We start from the raw sequence: 20,042 nt of genomic DNA, 5'->3' as shown, positions 1-20,042 counted from the left end.
GGATCAGGACAGGAAATGATTATTAGAGAATGGCTATTTTTATATATATATTTTTATAAAAACATTATGTATTATGTATGTTATAACACGTTATAAGGCTACTATGACATTTCAAGGCACCATTTCTAGTTTGTCCACAACAGTACTGTGTGTGTTGAAATACTGCAGTGAGTGAGAGAGGGAGAGAGAGAGATCATACTTTAAACTAGGTGTAAGAACGGGCCTGAAGCCTCAACTATTCAGTTATCCCAGACTTAATACCTGAATCTCACTTGGCCCCGTCCCACTTGACTCTCCTTGCTCTGTTGTGCTGTCCTCTGGAATGTAGTCAAAGCAACAATGTTGATGAGCACAGAGATGCCTTGAATGTGAACTATCGAGGTGTTATAATGCAAGTCTACCTAGAGCCAAAGATATCAGCATTTGAACATAAATGCTTATGGTCGCTGTCTGGTGATAGTGAATTTTGTTTTCAGAGGAATATGACAGGATTTTCAAACAATCATCCATTTACATTTTGTTTACGTTTTCCCTGTTTTCTCTCCTCACCTCTCTCTCTGCTGCTCCACCTGCTTTGCATTCTCTTGATAGGACAATTGATGATAACAAGGACAGCGTCACACTAGGCTTCTTAATAGTTAGTTACTGTCAATGAAAATGCTTAGTGTACACTTATACTAGTCTTCCTTTTGAAAAATATCAATAGGCCTATGCCCTTGGCCTTGTTGCATTTTCTTTTGTTTGGCATAGCCTAAGGCCAGCTGAAATAAACAAAAGATATCAGTGGCTACTAATGGGCATTTTGGCTTGTGCCAAAAGATCATTACTAGCAAAACCTTGAATTAATAATGCAATTCTTACTAATATCTCATCACACTCCAACTATCCCTTACTTTAGGCTAATATTTAGATTCCCACAATAAACTTGGCTACTTTGCATTTTGTTTTTGTTTCTTTCTTGGTTCCCATCACATTTAATGTAAGATAATGACTGTTGTTCATCACTGTGATGCCTGTCTGCAATAGAAATGAAGAGCCTTATATCTTTGGCCTACTGACTTCCTTGACTGTTCTTCTGAGTCAGTGTTTCCCAAACCACTCCTGGAGTAGCCTACCCCCTGTCCGAAATGTTTTTCATCCTGTCCAACCTTGCTCCACCTGCGAAACAACCATAGCTAACCTGGTGTGCTGAGCTCAGAGTTGCACTGATTTGAGCCAGTTGTGGTGAAGCAGGTCTCTTATTAGGCTTGAGATTTGAGAGAGATTAGAACGTAGCATAGGCATACTAACTTAAAAACCTATTATTGGGAATCACGACAAAGTTTCAGAGCAACAGAGACACAGAGCATCCCTGTAACCATAGTAACTCACTCTAACTACTGCTTGCATGCGCACTGCGTGAGAGGAGAGGGAGAGACGGCTAGAGTCAGTGGGCCAAGCAGGTTCATTCAACATATGCTAGCCTATCCTTTCCTATGTTCTATTTTCAGTCAGTGATCGCAGTCAAGCTAAATGGCATGTTTCTCACCTTTGGAAACAGTCAGACTCCTGTGTGGACTGACAGACTGTGACTGACAGCCAAAGCATGCTGTGGCAAATGATCAGCAACAGGTTGAACCAATCAAAGGGTGGTCCAAAAATGTGCTGCTTTTTTATTATTTGTTTTTGTCAGTTGCTGAAAATAGTAAGATGGTCATTGATATGGGCTGCTTAAATATACTCACCTTAGTGCAGGGACTGTATGATGATAAACTTATTTTTAAAAAGATAAAAAGTGGGGTAGAAAAATCATAACTTTGCTCCCCTTGATTGAATGATGGGGATAAATTTCTTCCACTTACTCCATTGCTCAGGTGCCTATGCCTGTGAGAAACCACCACTTGCTCCTACTGCCATCGCAAACTTCAATCCCAAACCTGGTACTATCTATAGCCTCGCCCAAATTGGCTAAAACGATAAATCTAGACTATATCACAGCCAAAAGAGTGTTTTCAAGAATGATATCAGAATATGCCAAATATGATGTGCTATCTGGGACTGTAGCAACTCCCGTGTGCCCTCAAATACATTAAGTTTCTCTCATTTCCTTTTTCTCCAGAGTACAAATACAACAACAAAGACAACAGGTTTATGTTGCAGCCACCAGCTGCTGTAGCTGAAAACTGATCAGTTAGGCATCATTCACAAAGATCTATTAAACTGGATTGACAACATACAGTAGCAGTATCTTATACATTAGTTACAGTCAGGTTATTCAGAATCTCAGTGGCTGTATGCATGGCTGTCTATCACTGCACAGCAATAGATGGATAGAAGGTTTATTATTATGACATCAAACTGCTTTTGTCCTGTAGTACAGCATATAAATAGATATACTGCAAATAACTTATTAGATTCCTGGGGACTGGGCTCGGGCTGTGCTTTAGAGAAATCTGCATTCATATGATGGCAAAAGTAGAAACTGCCAACTTGAGGCTGGTGAGCTGTGCATCTGCATACCACGACGAAGAGTACGGATTTTCAGCAGTGGCTAAGTCAGTGCATATATTAAACATTTTAATGAGTGACATTCACTGTGCTACCACAACAGTCTGGTGACAACAGGCACACTTTTTAAAGTCAGCAGAGCTTCATTTTCATGCATATTCACTCTTACACCCCCAACTGAGCACCTCAACACCACTGCACAAAAACAAATCTAACACTCAAGCTAATGGCTGCAAATGAACAAAAAAATAATATATTTTATCATTAAAAATATACAAAAAATTTGCATCAGAAAAAAAAGTGTGATGCAAAAGGAGCTGTGGTAGCAATGCAAATGAACTGTTTCAGAGCAAAGGTGTTCTAGGTTAGCTTGCATAATAAGAACAGGATCCCTGCTTCAGCACCATCCAAGCTGGTTGTGACTGGGGCCATTCACACAACAAGTATTGTGCAGTCTGATCACTGTTGGCACAACAGAGTGCCTAAAGCGCTTCACTTTGCACCTTGGGGGTAAAAACCAGAGGCTGGAGGTGCTATGTAACATCAGCTTACCATAGAGGGGGTGGATGGTTTTTTGTGGGACAGAATTCAGTTTAGTCTGCGCCCTTCACCATGCTACTGCCTTCAGGCTGTTGCAGACAGCCTTTTTTTAAACCAGTATGTTTGTTCTGTTTGCCTCCCCCACCTCAGTACAGTCTCAACCGCACTGCAACAAACAGCACACTGGCTGCCACTGTTTTAATACTGGAATATGAGTTGTTAGACCAGTCTGGATAGTTTCTGGAATGTTTGAGACTTCATCATCTCTAATTTGTCACATCATTGCTGCGACGTCTCTGTAGTTTCCTCTTTCTGAAGTCATCCACTAGCAGCATCAAAAGACAAGGTGCACCAAGTATTATGTGAGAGCTAAAAGACAGACAACCATACTGAAATACAACATCTTCTTGTCTTCTCTACTAAAGCAGTAAAATCTGTATCTTGTAACTTTTGCAGTTGTGCTTATTTACATCTTCTATATGAAAAATTCTCGCATATTAAACATCGCAAATATGGATTATACACTTAGATGCATTTATGATACATTGTACATTAGCTGTAAAGTTCATATCTACAAGAAACACAAACTGTATGTTGCTTATCACCCCTTGTCATCCCTCCTGTGTTACTATGGCAACATTCTGTAGTCATCCCTTACATACAGTACTGTATGCTCTGGCCCTATCTCCTGGCAGATCCAGCAATGTAATTGTCCATCCCTAGCAGCCCAGGATGAATCTTGGAGAGGATTTGCTGCCGGATCACCACTCAGAACAACTGCCATTCATTTCACTGGGCAGCCTTAGGCCTCAGAGTTTTGTGTACAAGCTCACTCACGCCTACATCATGCTACAGGACATGCGAACACACATGCATTCACGTACACACTTACTCATTGGTGAATATCTAGTCAAGAATAGAACTTGGATGTTCCAGGGAAGTAACGAGTTTAGAGGAGACATTTCAAGCTCAGTCTCACCACAAGGTCAGAGCCTGCAGGCAGCAGCAGTAGCAGCAATAACGGCTCTCCATCTCCCAGCCCCATTTAACTGACTGATGCTTTTTGACATGTCGGAGCAATCGAGCCAGTTAGCCTCTGGGAGGCTTCAATTAGGACCAGGACTTAATGCAGCAGAGAACTTTGCAAAGCCCTGATACGAGGTTACAGCCAGACTCAAATCAATAAGGAGAGCATGGTTTAAGGCAACACTGCACCCCACGCGCACTGAACTGCTCAAGAACTCCGAGATGGGCGAACGTAGATCGAGTGAGGGATGATGCAGCATTAGAGTTTTCTGTTGGTAGCAGATGTGTATTTGAGTTAGGCTGATTTGTCCCTAGGTTGTCTTCTGAGACAGAGTTTGAATCCACATGAGCAATTTGATAATTCTCAGTGAAGTAGTAGTCCGAGGGAAGCAGGTGCGTGTTACTGCTTTAACACGTGTTTGAATCTTAAAAACACTGAAATTACAAATTTTTTCAGCTGTACCTGTTGCCTTGATGGTGCACACACACACACACACACAAACACACACACTTTGTTCCAGTATGATAATGAAATAAAGGAGCAGAGCTGTGAGTGACGCAGCAGCCGCACTATTTCACGGCCCTTCCGACAGGTCCATTTCCTTCTAGCAGGCATGTGATGCCGAGGCTCCTATATAACTGCCACTGCCACCTTGCATCGGTCCTATGAACCTGATTTATGGATAAGATGCGTGCAGTTACACACCCCCTCAGGGACCAAGCCTATTTGATTTTGTCAGGGGCAATTAAACAGTCCACGATGGGGCTCACAAACTGTAATATGATGAACTATGAGGAGATACTGATGATTATTTTTTTTAGATTGATTCTTGATTTTGCAAAAAAAAAGAAACTCTCAACTGGGGATTCGTAAAGAATCCGAGTGTTGCACTGATTCCACATATTTGCATCAGCTTCAGTGAACGGTAAATATCAAATGCCTGAGTTTTGTTTGACCTCTTCTCAATTCTTGAGTACATATTACATCGCTAAAAACTTCTTTTTTGTTTCTTTCCATCAAAGCAGTAAATGGTATTCTGTGCCAGCGAAAGCCAGTTTGAAGGAACAGTGGAAAAACAACTTTGAGCCGGGCAAACCTTGAGGTTGGCTGTATATCATTTTCCCCCCACCCTGCGAGTGCATCATTGACTGGGCTGATAGCAGTCAGAAATGACAACAGAGGGTGACACTGAAAGGTCCTGGAGTTCAGCTGCTTGAAAATGTCACTGGTCTGGCTCTGACAGAATGCCACACAGGGACAGGGGAGAGGATATGACAAAACAACAACCTTAAAGTGCCACAGATCTCTAAGACACACACATGCTCGTGGAAATGTGCACATACTCTTCTTCCTCCATCCATCACACACACACACACACACACACACACACACATGCAGTCAGACTTTTAGCATCATTTGATTAAACTAACAGGTGATAATCAGTGTAGTCTTAAAATGATTCACTGATTAATAAAACACCAGAAAATTATTGGGCAAACATTTTGATATTTGATTACAGATTTAATTTATTTATCAAGCAAACATGCCAAACATTTGCTAGTTTCAGCTTCTTTAATATGAGGATTTCATGTTTTCTAATTTAGATCATAATACATTTAAAAGGAATAGTCTGACCTTTTGGGAAATATGCTCATTACCACAGGCCAAAGCGAGCAGTTGGTTAGCTTAGCTTAGCACAAAGACTGGAAACAGGGGGAAACAGCTAGCCTGGCTCTGTCAAAAGGTTAAAAAAATCCATCTCCCCACTCCTCTAAAGCTCACTAATTAACACGCTATATTTTGTTTTTTTAATAGGCCCAAAAATCAAAGTGTAAAAAACATCGACCTGTGGTTTTATGGGGGGGTTATGTGCCAAACTATCTCTCGACTGGGAAGAGTCAACTTCTTAGAGCCTCTGCTGGTTGCCTGGTAACTGCTGTGAAGTTGTCGGGTTTTTTGACTGTTTGGAGCATTTTTATTGAACAAAACTAGCTATTTGCAGGTAATTATTTTAAGAGATTTAATAAAATAAATGATTTCCTGACTTACCAGAAAAAATATTGAAATTCTAGTTAATTAAATTGACATCAAAAGTCACATATTTGAACATCCAGCCCACATACTAAATAGAGTTTTGGAATAAAAATTAGGATGCTGAATATGTTTTTACATAAGGAGGATGTGACAGTCCCTCTCATAGAAGACAGCATGCATCTATGTGTGTGTGAGTTAAAGTGCACATGGAGTGGTGTGTGTGTGTGTGTGTGTACTGGAAGTATGTAAGGTGTGGATTCATCACAGCTTTCACTCCTTTGATATGTGACTAAGGGGAGGAGAGGGTAAAGCAGAAACGTCTCTCCTCATTAGAGCTGACTCCCCCCTGTTCTCTGCCACTGACAGAGAGACTCATATCCTACCTCCACCAGTCGGCTCTCTCAGTATGGCATCAGCCCATCCGCTTGAGTGACTGTAGCTCTTCCCTCAAGTCAAAATCTGTGCATCTGCTTGATCCAATTGGCCACGCGCGTCATCACCTTGTGTGAACACAGAAGATAAAGGAAAAGGGGTTCAACGTCTGAAGTCTGGCCAAGTGCGACAGCTTTGCCATCACAACAATAATGTAAAGTACATTTCCTCTGGGTGTCAACTTATTGTTCCAGCTCCTAATCTTTCCATGCTGTCAACCTTGTTTGTCTTGTCCCTTGTAGTTCCTTCTGATTTGCTGTACTAACATGACTATAAAAGGCATGAAGGATAAGACATACCTATAGAAAACATGGAAGTACACACAAATTGGCACAAATTTTTCCTATAAAATAAAAGAAAATTCCAGATTTCCTAAGACCTTAAAGGAAAAATTCCATTTTATTACAACATGGGTCTTATTTTCCTGGTTTGATTTAGTTTTGTGATCAGATTTATTCTGGCAATTAACTCTTGCAAATTTGTTTAAACGGTTTTTCATTTTCAACCATTCAATGGAATTGAATGGAACCCTTAGCTAAAGCTTTATTCTGGAGAAAGAAGCTGTGTACACCGAATAACCTCCTTGATAACAATGTGGAGGTTTAAAGACAATAAGCACCATCACACAGAAAACCTTTTTTTTTTTTCTGTTGTTTATTTATTTAAATAGCAAGACAGCAGAGTAGAAAAGACAGCACAATGTGTGAGTCACTCATTCATTACTTTTTCTTTAGTTAGTTTTGTTTATTATCCTTTCGGAAATTATTTGTGTCTGTGGCAACTGTCAGACAAATACAACCAGATGCTTCCTGTCTTCCCAGTGGAAGGACAGGAAGCATCTCAGCATTTTATCATTATTTCTGAGGAGGAAAAAGGGGAAAAAATAGTCTAATACCTAAGAAAAATTCAAAAACAAAAAACAGAAAAAAAAGTCTATTGTGTCTATTTAGCATTATCCATATTTAGCACATCATTATTTGTGTGACACAGTACAGTAAGTGGTCAAATCAGTTTTTCTTCACATTGTCTGCCTTCCATACCCCATTCCCATCACCTGAACCCTGACTCAAACATGGAGAAGATCAAGTTTAATACTTGTCCTAAAATAAGAAAAAGCCTAAAAAGTGGGTAGCAGCTGTATGAATAACATAATGACAGCAGTACTTAAACAGATACATAAAAAACCCTCTCGCACAGATGATGCCAGCTGCATTTGTAATTACACAGGTATAAATAGACAACACACACACACACACACACACACACACACACACACACACACACACACACACACACACACACACACAGCTAAGAGGTTTCCCTGGCAACTACAGGCCAGAGAAAGGTTTAGAGCATATGACTATTTTACCACATATGGAACCTCTCTGCTCCTGGTGTAATTAATTCTTTTATCCAGATATTGTCATCTAACTGAAAATGCAATTCAGGTATGACTTAACATTCGTGAAAGGATAACAAAGAAGATTCCAACAACTTGTGTTACTCTCATAATACTGAGTTCATTCCTAACAGCTTGGATCATTTCTTTTATTGAGTCTATGATGAGGACGCTTCCACAGATGTTGTATTCACGCTGCACTGCTAAGCAGATGACTTGTGCAGCGTGTGCAGAGTTCTCAGGTATCCGTTTTCATAAGGACACATTATGGTGAAGTGATTAACAATCATTTACACCCAGAAGCAATGCAGTGTTAATTGGCAGACCTGTTGTTATCCTCCAGTTATAACTCTGCAGTAAGAAAAAATATGTGTCAATAATATTACCTTTCAGAAACTGTATATGATCCTGTGATAGCTGCTAATTTTTTAGCCATGAGGGAGATGATATGTCAAAGTAAGTGAGTGTTTCAGGCAATGTAAATGAGCATAGCTTGGGTCTAGCACAGGTTAATTCAAAACTATTGAGTTGGCTAATTGGTTTTAAAAGCCTTCTCTCTCTTATGCATGCATGTCCAATTAGTGGAGTGTTAATGGGATAGAATCTCTTCCTCTCACCATTTGCTGAACGCAGCAGCCAAGCAATAGTCATGAGCTGTCAATTCAGTCCTAAACTCTCTGTCAGTCTGAAAGTCTAAAGCAGGAGAAATGGCCTCCAGGGAGATCTTATAGCTCGTTGTGGTTGCTAGTTTGAAGAGACCTTGGAAAGGAAGAGAGCTCAGTAAGTGTAGAATGGAGGTATATAGTTTGGTATATCCAGTCAGTGTCAACATATGAAGAAAGCTTTACCCAAGAGGCTTTTGCATTCTTTAAAAAAAAAAAAAAAAAAAAAAAAAAAAGTGTGAGTAACAAACAGCGGTTTAATTTAAAATCAGAAAATATCAGGGCTGTCGTTGAAATCTTGAGCAAAAGCTGCTTCGGGATTTTCTGCGTGCCTTCGCATAACTCATAAGTGATGCTCTTTTATGAGACTACCCTTCACAAACAAATGGCACATTCTATCACTTCCTAAACAGCAGGTTTTCACAACATCAAACACTCTGGCTGCATGTGAGCTTTAACATGCTTTCATCAAAGGGCAGACATAAACAAGGAGCAAAGGGAAAATTGAATTTTCTTTTTTCCTTCATGAAAATGTGATTGCATCATCTCTTTTGAAGTTATTTTGATGTTGATGAAGGTAAAAAAAAAGGAGCTTGTCTCTAATATGCCAGCATACCCTTTGAGAGAATTATGGCCAGATTCTTCTTTTTTTCATGACCTCGGGACTGGTGAGCGTAAAAATCAAAGCATATAGTCGTGATAAAACTTATCACATCTGTAGACATGAGGCACGCTTAGAGGTTGGACTGATAGTGTCATAAGGATGTTGGAAAAGTAAGCTCACATACTGTATCTGAAGATTAGAACCCCATGTGAGGAAAAAAAACATGCACTTTTTCATTGGGAAAAAACAGCAAGGAGGGGATTTTGACAGTGTACGAGTGTAGTGCTGGGAGTTACAGTTGTTCCAATAAGCGCGCCTCTCTTTGGGATGAATGTCTTGATCAGTGAGAGGGGAGGAACAGGAGGCTGGGAAAACAGCTTGTACAGCCGGTATAATCAGCCCCAGCTTTGGCAGAGTGGCAGCGCTTTATTACGTGTCTAAGTAAATGTATAATTGAGCGAGTCACTTCATCCACTGGTGCGCTAGACTGTAAGCTGAACACTGGCAAAATACACAGACAAATTTATTTGAATTGAAATCTCGACAACTGCCAGGGAACTGACTGACATGCATCAGGAAGGCTCTGTTTGCAGTCCACATACTGTGATTTTTACAACCTTAAGACGTGCTGGGTTTTTTTTTGGGGGGGGGGGGTATTGCAAAGCAGTTCCTGTCGGATTTAAATTGTATTTCCAAAAACCCTTGGAAATAGTGGATAATATTGAGCTTGGCTTCTCTGGGGATTGTATTAAATAGAAAACACTGAGATCAGACATTCCCTACACTTTCAATTAGATACCATTTCACTTGAGCCCACTTGATCTCTTATGTAAAAAGCAATGTGCTGTAATTAGTTCTGATTTTGTTTGTTTTTATTAAAACATAGCCTGGAGGTTGCGAGGAAGCACATTGATGTTCATCCTAGTATTCTGTCTGGAAGTCAAATGTTAAAATCATTAATCTAAATCCTTGAGCTGCAATTTGACATAAATTATACTCAATAGTGGCTAACTTGTGGCTAGCTCCTTACTCAATAGTGGCTAACTTGTTGCTCATTTTTGCAAACCTAACACCAGTGCACAGTCTCTTATTGATGAATAAAGAAAAAGAGCCAATACAAGAAGACATCTTATTCTTAACAAAGCCACAGTCACCATACCAGCTTGAAAACCAGACACCTCAACATTATGGAAAGGGGAACAGAAGGGGTTTAATTTCCACGGTGCTTTCTGCATCATTAACGATGGCTTTGATTAATGGTTTACATCCACCCAAAGCCCCACCTGTGAGAATCGCAATAAAGATGATCATTTATCGAGCCACAGCTGCCTTTAAATCCCACACGTACACACAAAGAAATAACAGGAAAGTATAGGCGCAGGGGGTTAATTTTCACTCGCACCTGTACTCAAGTCACCACTGGTGTAAATATTGTGACTTTTTTAATCAGCAATTTTGGTGCCAGTGCAGAAGGGGCACACAGTAGGCGTGTTCAATAGGGAAAATAGCCTCGCATCAATTCTCCAGTTTTCTGCCGACCTCTTTGCTGTTTTCAACCCACCCATGTAATCCATCATGGAGACATTAATTATGTACTAGGCTCTTCCAGGACAAAGACTCTAATGAAGGGGCTGTCAACACAGGCCTTTCCTGAAAACAGTACAGTCATGGAGATTGGAGGCATGCCTGTGCCGAGCCCCCCACTTGGATCTTATCTTGAAGAGGACAGCAAAAACAAAGCAAAACTGCATTTTCGGCACCTGTATTGTAATGCTTGTTCAGTGCACACCTGGAAATGCAATCTCTAATAGATACACATGGGCCACTGGGGGTAGCACTAACTTGCTAGCAATGCTACCAGACTTGTTGGTCATGAGCAAAGAGGGATGGTATTTTTCTATTTTTGTAACAAATTTGTCACAAATTGTGACAATTAGTAAGTAATTTTCTTACTAAAGATTGTTCACAAAAGATCATTTGGCTTCTAGAGCTGTTTGGAATGAATTAACATAACACTATGTTACTAAGGAAAGGGGCGTGGTATGAAGGCTGTAAACTATTACAAGGATTGACTGGCAGAATTAACTGTTTGCGAAGCCCCTCCACTGAGCAGCAATTGTCCAATCCTAACTTAGCATTTGTATCTTGGCATAGCAAGTAAAGAGTTTGGAAGATGGTGTCATTTGAGAGAAAAATGAGAAGTAAAGTTTATTTATAAAGTACATTTCATATGACAATGTGCTTCAAGATAAAAAGCACAGAAGATAAGGAAAGATAAGGAATGGATTAAATAGTGTGTTTTTCTACTCTTAACTTAAGTTGCAAATGTCAGCATCCCTGGTGAACTAGCTTATTACCTGCAGTAGTAGCTACCTACAGTGTTTTGTGGGGCTGGGGTTAGAAAATTTGTCTTTTCACAGCCACTGTGTAGGAGGCTAGATGCTACCATGGACCTTACAGAAACACTAGCAGCTCTGAAATAGCTTTATATATTTGCTGGAAATTTTGGTTTAGTCCTCATCCTTAAAACCTTTTCTCTTAAAAAAGTGAATCACTGAAAATATGAACAACAAAGTATAAATGTAAACTCTGTGTTGCTTGTCCTTTTGTAAATATTTTTTCAAAGTCGTGTTGCTAGTCCAAGAATGCTTTTGTGTAGTAAGCGTCCAAACAGGATGCAAGGGTCATCAACTGAAAAAAATACTGAATTTTTGCACTGGGGCAACTTTAGCTTCAGTTTCTTACAGTAGCATGGTATCATGCATATTTTTAAAGGGTTCATGTTTTAAAGCACAGCAGTTGTTGGGTCGAGTTTTCAGCCAACTCAGAGCTAGCAGCAGGTAATCTGCTAATGCTAGCTAACTGCAGCTGATAAAATCTTCTATCAACAAATCGTCAATACTGCTGACAAAATCTACAGTTGAACTCTAAACCGAGGCCCATTTTTATTTATAATGTGAAATCCAAGACCCACTGTTTCAAACATTATCAAACATTAATTTTGAGTGGTGAATCTGCTATTGCTATTGTAAACTGTGTATGTGCCATGCACGTATGGAAAGCTTGTCAGACACTATGGGGGAAAGTCTTAGTGAAGTTGGTGAAGTTAGTCAATTGTTGGCCACACATCTTCCATAAAGACCATAAAGTACATCACAGCACACAATCCCAATTCAGGCCTCAAATTAGAAAACTTACATACTGCAAACTGTTATCACACTGCGGCAGTCCAATGCTTCAAATGGTGCAGTTCCATTACATCAAAAGTTGGCGAAGCAGTGAAGTGTATCAGCTTTGTGCTTCTAACAGCACTTAAATTAAATCTTCAACTGCAGAATCCACGTCAAGACAGTTCTTGTTTACCATAATACTCATCTTTTAAATGTTATTACTTCTCACCATTTTGCTGTCAGCTGCCTGCAGACACAGCTAAAAAATCTGAAAAGGGCAAAATGGACTTGGTCAATCTTAAATACATCTTTACAAAAAGATCTTCATGAAACAAAAAATATATATATTTTCTCCTTCTTAGCGAATTATACTAGCATGCAGTTCTCCTTCTTAATTATGTACATTAAATGTATTTGTTAAGGCCTAAGCTCTTTTGAAGCGTCACTCCTCCCAAAATGCAGTTTTATCCAGAAATATAATACAAAATTATAGAAGCAAGACACATTTTTTGAAAACACACTTATTTTGCTGTCTTGATGAGAGTGAAATGAGAATTAAGATCAATACCACTCATATCTGTGAACAGGCCTTTTTCAAAGCAAACATTTTGACTTTTCATAATAGGAAAAGCATAAGTGTTACTTATAACATTAATGTCAGCTCTATCCTATTCAAGTGCTGGAGTAAACCATGACAGTGTGAGCCAGCATTCACAATATCAAGACCCTAAAACTGAAGCAGCTAAATGGATTTTCACAATTGCTGATTTTATTATTTACACCTGTGCATTTCCTACACACATATCATATCAAAATGTCTTCAGATAAAGTCTGAAGCTGGAGCCAGGAGGTGAGTGGCTTAGCTTAGCATAAGGTCTGGAAGCAGGGGGAAACAACTACCCCAGCTCTCAAAGTTAAAACAAATTCTAAAGGTCACTAATTAACATGTTGTACCTCCTTTATTTAATCACCACAAAACAGGAATGTAAAACAGCAAGTTGTGTTATTTATCTGCAAACTCTGGCTAAGCTAAGGTGAGCTAATGGCTTCATGTCTCTTGCTCTATTTGGATGCATGAGAGTGGTATCAATCTTCACATTTAACTCTCGGCAACTATGGAACAATTTAGAACTATTCCTTTAACACAACAAATCTTAACTTTCCGCACGTTCAAATGGCTTTGATGAAGTAGTTTCACCTGACAGACATGACAAGTCAGCCAGACAAAGCACCTCCCTGCCAGCCGACCAGACTGAGAGAGAAGTGTGGAGGCGGCGTGATGGATTGAAGATGGAGCCAGGACAGGGCTGCTGCACGTCTGCGCTCTATTTCAGCTGGACATCTTACAGCAGTCGCGTCCCTTGCCGAGCCTCGGAGGCACGGAGAGATGGCTCAAGGTGTGAAACTCGAGTCATAACTGAGCCGAGTGGGCTTTTGTTTCATGGCTAATTACCGCTGACTCCTGGCTCTCATTCCCTCCCTCTCACCCCCCTCGCTTCCTCTTCCCTCCATCACCTCTCTGCTTGCTCTGTCTTGCTGTTCACCAGTGGAAAAGGTATTACTAATGACAGAAGAAGGTTACCCAATTTATCTTCGGGCAAAACCTTTCAGAGCTAGCTCTCCTTGCGTCCCTGTAGAGAGCAGATTGCCAGAGGAAAAAAACAAAAACAAAACACATAACACACAACAAACGTCAACAGTTGCAATCAGAGACTTAGGCAATCTAGATCTATCTGACTGATTTAAACAGCTAAAATCATTTTGGTTTTATGTTTAATCCACTAGCTGTATCTGCATACAGCTGCAACCTTAAGACCATCAGGTACCATCAGAAACTTATTTTCAAATTCTATAGGGGGATTTTGGATGCTACAGGCAAAGGCAGTTTCATTTTCTGGAAAACCTTGAATGTTCTTTAAAGGTGGCTTCCTGATCCAGGTGGTGTGCTTTCAATGCAGATGGTGTGATTTACCACTGAGGATAAGAAGAAAGACTTGGGGGGGTTGGCAGCTTGAAGAGAGCTTTGGTGGTTTTGACCCTCTGATGCAGTTTGATTTGAGAAAGTCCTTTTGGCATTGTGACTAATCTGCAGTTGGATAACATAGAAAGAAATCTTTGTACATGCAGCTTTAGATAGCATCTGGCTCTAATAGCACATCAATGTAGCCTAGTAGCCATGGAATAAAAAATGTAGAAGAGGCTCTCCTTTTTCTCAGGAGGTACTGTCAAAGTATACCCTTGAGTACGTTGCTTTATCCAACCTAAATTGTTTAATGGCCATTAGTAACATACTGCCTGTAAATAATGCTGCAACCCAATATCAAGAAGATGTCACTCAAATTTTTCACATCAAACAGCATGTACCTTTAGCTAATCTTCCATTGATGAAATTGATGATAGTTTTGGACATAGAGCACACACCTTTGTGGCATGTGAAAATCAATACCAATCTTTTGTTTTTGTGTCAAGTATGGAGCTGATGCTAGAGGGCAGTTAGCTTAGCTTATCTCAAAGATTGGAAGCTGTATGAAACAGCTGTCCTGGCTCCCTCCAAATTTCAAAAAATGCCTAGCAATGTCTCTAAAGCTCACTAATTACTGTAACATGATGTATCTTGTTTCCGTACAAAAACAGAAAAATGAAAAACAATAAGTTGAGTTACTTGCAGTTAGTCTTGCTCCATACATAATGCACAGAAATTAAAGTGGTATTATTCTTCTTATCTTACCCTTGGCAAGAGAGGGAATAAGTGTATTTCCCAAAGTGTCAATAACTATTTTTCCAATGCTTTGCACAAGTTTGACTACATAAGGCAAGGAATTGCTAGAAAGCAGCATGTACTTTAAACTAATCTTCCAAGGGTGAAGAAATAGCGTGAGATTATGGATACTACAGAAAAAAAGAGAACCTGAGTGGGGGAGCAATAGACTATATGAGAAAAGCGGCCGTAAAGAGGGTGAAATGCAAGGAGAGAGAGACTGACAAGCCTATGCTAAATAAATGAGGAGCAGGACATCCGCAGCTGGTAACAACTAAACCCTGATTATGTCTCTGCACTATCTGAAAGTAAAGAAAAGCCAGCAGATTTTTGGAAAATGGTTAAATCATTATCACACAGTCCTACTTCATCCTTACTCAATGAAATTGTTCAAGGTTTTACCACTATCTCTGTTGGAGAGAAAATATGTGATGCATTCAATTAATATTTTATTTCATCAGGTTATTTATTTTGAAATGCTGGATTTCCTCCCACTGTCTCTGATCATGATGCACCTTGCTGGGCAACAAATTAGGCACTCAGACCTTTTCATTGAAGTCTTTTATGAATCATTAAGTGTTTAATGCTCTTTGTTCTATTGACCCAAAAAAGTCCACTGGGGCTGATCAGTTAGAACCAAGGCTTTTATTATTGACAGCTCCATTACCAGTTGAATGCTTTACTTATATTTTTTAGCTGACGGTGGTAACAGAGCATCCCTGACCTTTGGAAGACAGCCTATGTCCTACCTTTGCATAAAGGGGGTCTGTTCAGTGAGCTAAATAATTATCATTCAATCTCTTAATTATCATATCTAGCTTAAGTGTTAGAGAAACTTGTAAATAATCAGGTGAGAACATTTGTATCTCAACACTCCATTTTAAAATCATATCAATCAGGTATAGACCTGGGCATAGTACTGTGACGGCAGCATCGAAAGTGCATTGGATAACGAGCAGGATTGTGTTGCCCTTTTTATTGATTTATCCAAGGCTTACTATTGATCATCAAATTCTTTTGAAAAACCTGGAATCTTTTGGATTTGATGAAGAGTCGGTAATTGATTTGCAAATTATCTCAATGGTAGAACACAAGGCGTTGTGGCTAATGGCCATCAGTCCACCTTTAGGAGTGTTAACAAAGGTGTACCACAGGGCTCTATTCTAGGACCACTTTTATTCATAATTTTTATAAATTAATTAGGTAAAAATCTTAGAAACAGTACAATTCATCTGTAAGCAGACAGCACTATACAACAGTGCCCTGTTGACCAGGCGGCTCAAAACTTGCATTTTGATTTCTGTGCTGTACAGAAAATTTTAATTGCTCTTAAATTACTTTTAAACTCTGATAAAACAAAATGCATGCTGTTTACTAAAAAAATGACCAACAGTTCAACAGTAATAACAGTAATTTATATGCACTCTCCTGCCTCTAGCCTTAAACCTCTTGATGCAGTCTATCATTCTGCCCTTGGTCCTTGAAAATCATTATGTTAGTACTGAGGTTGGGAAACTGGCTTTTAAATACTGTGCTCCACACAAGTGGAACAATCAACAGAAGCTTGTAAAATTAGACAAGCTAATCTCTTTTAATCAATTCAAATTTCTTTTGACTGACATAAAGCAGTGTGAATGTACGTGTTTTCTTTCAAGTGATGTTGTCTCTTATGTTGATGTCTTTGGTCTGTTTGCCATATATTCTGTTGATGTATACTGTAACTTTCGTGTGCTTTATTGTTTTTATATGTAAAAGAGAGCTTGCTCTCAATGACCTTCCCTGTTTAAATACGTTTTTATAAAGGGTATATATACATATATATAAAACATTTATTGGCTCTGCTCTGCAAAGGCCAAAGATGCACAATCACCCATCATAGGATTAGACCAATAGAGATCATTTTAACATGCATGTCAAAGGTCTTGGCCGTGAACATGATAAAGTAAGTGATCTTAGTGCACTAGTTTAAAGGGGACCTATTATGCTTTTCCTTATTTTCAGTCATATATATTAAATGTGGCTGAAGTGTCAAATAATGAGGTAAACGTATGTAGAAGTAATCCCTGTGAGCAAAAAGCATCAGCTTCAGGCTGCTCTGAACGCTCGGTTTCTGGGTTTTTTTCTACTTTTAGCCTGAGCAGACATCAACTCGCAACAGATTTCTTTATATGGACATCTGCTCCACACACAACGTGCTGTCTGCATTATTTCTAACTGATCCCTTGAACAAAGAACTCCAAATACCCCCATTTGTTGTTGTGTCTACCAGTTTTTAGCACCGCTAATGAAGCTCTGCTAGTTCGGTGAGGAACACGTTTCATTTCTTGAAAATTCTTCACAATAAAAATATCCCCTTTATTTGGTAATTTAAAAGCTTTTACTATGAAGCAGTAAAGCAGGAAATATTTGGTTTGCAACGGCAGTAACTTAACACGACTCTGATACAGCTGCACCTCAGCAGGCTTCTGGAAAGCTGGCCAATCAGAACGGAGTGGGCTCATTGGGAGACAGGAGCTAAGACTGCCTGTGAGAGACAGAGGCTGAACTGAGGGGTTGCATGAAGGGATGGTATAAGATAAATAAGGAGGTTTTTGAACTGTGACTCATGCAAAGCTTCTCTAGTGGAGTCCCAGAATAAAAATATATAGCTAGAAATTAGCATAATAGGTCCCCTTCAATAAAAAGAAACATTTACATTAAATGAGGTTGTCATATAAAGAAGAACATTAGGTGTGTCAGCTGAGGAAGATTTTCAGGCTGATGTCTTGCTTTGATCCTCTTGCCATCATCACCTACTCCATCATCCCCGGGCTGTCCCGCTTCATGTCTGCCACCTCAAAGTCCTGATTATAGAAATGCCAAACTATTCAGTAACACAATTTATCATGACACTCTCCATGTTCTGTGTGGCGACTGTGCCTCCTCTGTCACTGCACCAGGGCAAGCTGTCAGTTTGAAACCCACCTCCTGTTTTGACCTTTGTGATATTCATCCCAATAATCTTCCACCCATTCCCTTTGAAGGTACACAAAAAGCTGTCAATTATGTCTGTGGTCTGGAAAAGACACCAAAAAAATACAGCATGACATTTACAGCAACAAGGACATTTTAGCTGAAAATGCTGATTGACTTGATATGGCAAGAAGCAGTGCCTACAAGTTACATGGTTTGTAGTGATGTAACTGTAAAAAGCGCAGCATGAAAAACTGTAACATATGTGAATAAACATCCTCTGCTCGGTGTTGGTGGTTTTACAAGGGTTTCAGTCTTGTGTGAAAGATCTATGAATGTGACAAGGCCAATATGGATCTGTCCATAAAAATATACTGAGTGAAATTAATTTATGTAAATGATGGGTGAAGGTAAGGTTTAGAGTCCCTTGAGACATGGCATTTCATTAATTTTTTTGGGCACTTTGACATAATTGCAAGCTCTAAATCTATGATCGGCTTGTGTGACCGCAAAACCCACAGTGGCGTTTGACATTTATGGAGGTTCACCTTCTGTGGTATGGAGAGAAGTGTGTATGAGGGAGGTGGTTAAATCTAATTTTGACCTGCTGCGGAAAGCAGGCACAGATTAGCCCGAGTGCATGAAATGTACAGAATATCATAGGTTGAAGTATATGAACGTATGAAACTGAAGGAGCGTTTAATTAGAGGCTTTGCTATTGATTACGCTGGGCAGAGGTTGGTTTTTCATGAGCTGCTTGGGCTTTTGTGGAGCAATTTATTTTCCATCCGGCAGCAAGCAGAGAGGATCCATCCTGCAGAGAGATGAAGCTGTTCGGTGAAGAAATTTAAGATAAGAGAGAGAACCACGAATAGGAGGAGGAGGAGAGAGTAGGAACGGAGCCAGACAGATATAGACAGATTTTTTTTTCATTTAATTGATTTAACTTTACATTCCACAAACAGGAGAGTAAAACACTGATTCTAATTTAAATTGACAGTCTAATGAAGGGTTAAAGACACACAGTGTGGACCAGGAGAATTAACAGTACATTCTCAATACTCAATGCAAAGACCTAAGCAGTATGAAGCTGGGGGAACGAAGAGCGGAAAAACAAGTTGAAAATAATGGGTGGTACAAGAGATCAGTGTATTAGACTATAAGACTGCGTGTATTTGTGGGGGGTATGATCATCTTGGCAGAGTGGTTTCAACAGCTGTAGTGTGTGTGAGCAGAAGCAGCAGCAGCGGCTGCAACATCTGTCTCTGCTGCTGCACCTTTTAGTTTTAGCTGCAAATTTGCAAACTCTCAACCACAAGTGTCAAATAAGTTCAAATCTGAGCAGTATTAAAAAACAAACACTGCAGTTTCAATAAGAGTGATGTACAGTATGCATGGGCCAATGCTGCAGTTTTTTTTTTTTTTTTAAATCTCATGAAATATCTTTTAAATTTATTCTGACTTATTTTTATCAGAGCTTTACAGAAAAACAGGGATTTTTGAATGAGGCTTTGAATAGATCATTGGAACAATGGTGGCTGATTAAGATGTCAAGAAGGAATCGATTTTCCTTTTTGTGAAAACCAAATCAAAGCATGTAGAAATAGCTATAGTATCATTGTTGCTAATTTGTAATGAGCAGGGAAAAAAGAGGTAAAGATGAACATATGATGCACACAACCAAAAAGAATACAAGAATCTGGCCGTCAATACCATGACCCAATGTGCTGTGAAACTTTTTGTGAGTGCAAAAAATAAGTAAAAGGAAGGAAAAAGTATAACCCAGTGCACAGAAGGCATGCACACAAAAAAGAAACTTGAGGAAGAACACAACTTTAAAGATGAAAAACAGAGGAGAGCACAGGCTTGAGAGAGGAAAGTTTTATTGTTAAATACTCTAGATTTTGAGAACTCAGTGTGTGGAAAATGAGAGATAATACAAATACATGCACACACACTGTTAGACTGATTGCTAAC

At 39.5% G+C, this 20,042-nt stretch overlaps 1 long non-coding RNA gene across 5 annotated transcripts in view; it reads right to left on the bottom strand.

The window, feature by feature from the left end:
• Positions 1 to 20,042, bottom strand: part of LOC122974879 — a 218,118-nt gene that overhangs the window by 85,105 nt on the left and 112,971 nt on the right. For 4 of the 5 annotated variants that reach the window (XR_006400476.1, XR_006400478.1, XR_006400477.1 and 1 more), the window contains exon 4: positions 6,472 to 6,588. This is a non-coding gene — a long non-coding RNA (uncharacterized LOC122974879). Of the gene's footprint in view, positions 1 to 6,471; positions 6,589 to 17,653; positions 17,957 to 18,077; positions 18,169 to 20,042 lie in introns of those variants that run through there. The other variant, XR_006400483.1, reaches the window with a different exon arrangement.

Source organism: Thunnus albacares, chromosome 23, assembly GCF_914725855.1.
Source record: "Thunnus albacares chromosome 23, fThuAlb1.1, whole genome shotgun sequence".
Lineage (NCBI taxonomy): Eukaryota > Metazoa > Chordata > Actinopteri > Scombriformes > Scombridae > Thunnus > Thunnus albacares.
Note: the sequence above shows the minus strand (reverse complement) of the source record. Positions and strands in the feature narration are given on the sequence as shown.